Below are 893 nucleotides of genomic sequence, written 5' to 3'. Positions count from 1 at the left end.
CATAGTGCACAGAGCCATTTGAACCATTTGAATAACTTAAGACTGATGACTTAAAGGAAAAGAAAACAATATCGGCTGGTCAGAGACAGATTAAAAATACCGCGTAACTGATTCTAGTGTATCGAATTGTGATATATCGCAGTCTGATATCTCAACCTACTCCGTATGAATTACGTTTGACGTCCGATAGCTCTGGTCGCAGATGAATCACATTTATTTCATAGTTCGCTCGTTTGTCGAGTTCTCCACTGATGTACACAACAAACTCGGTGTAACAAAACGGATGGCTAAAAAAAACTAAACTCCGTCCGAACAGGCCTTGGAAGGCCCAACGGGACCGACCGGCCGCCGTGTCTTCCTCAGCCCACAGGGCGTCACTGGATGCGGATATGGAGAGGCATGTGGTCAGCACACCGCTCTCCCGGAGCCGCTACTTCTCAATCAAGTAGCTCCTCAGTTTGTCTCACAAGGGCTGAGTGCACACAGCTTGCCAACAGCGCTCGGCAGACAGGATGGTCACCCATCCAACTGCTAGCCCAGCCTGACAGCGCTTGACTTCGGTGATCTGACGGGAACCGGTGTTACCACTGCGGCGAGGCCGTTGGCAAACAGGTGGCTATGCGTACAAACTTTGGAACAAAAGCCAAACGATATTGTTTTCACTCAGAAACATTGCTGCAGCATTTGCGGACAAGGACAAGGATTTACAGCGTTACCACAACGCCCGTTAACAATTGAAAATTCAGTACTGTACGTAGAGAGGTAAAAATTGACCCACATGCTCGAAATGATTTGAGGTTTATTGGAACAAAATAGGGAATATTCTCCACTCCTGGTGGACAACACCGCCAACCTCTAGGCAATACGTCGGCAACTACTTGTGTCTGCAATAT

At 47.6% G+C, this 893-nt stretch overlaps 1 pseudogene; it reads right to left on the bottom strand.

Annotated features, from left to right (window-relative positions):
* Nucleotides 1–488: 488 nt before the first annotated feature.
* On the bottom strand, nucleotides 489–606 carry LOC126215459 (5S ribosomal RNA; annotated as a pseudogene).
* Between the last annotated feature and the right edge of the window lie 287 nt (nucleotides 607–893).

This window comes from Schistocerca nitens, chromosome 12 (genome assembly GCF_023898315.1).
Source record: "Schistocerca nitens isolate TAMUIC-IGC-003100 chromosome 12, iqSchNite1.1, whole genome shotgun sequence".
Taxonomy (NCBI): domain Eukaryota; kingdom Metazoa; phylum Arthropoda; class Insecta; order Orthoptera; family Acrididae; genus Schistocerca; species Schistocerca nitens.
This window is presented reverse-complemented; position numbering and strand designations above follow the sequence as displayed.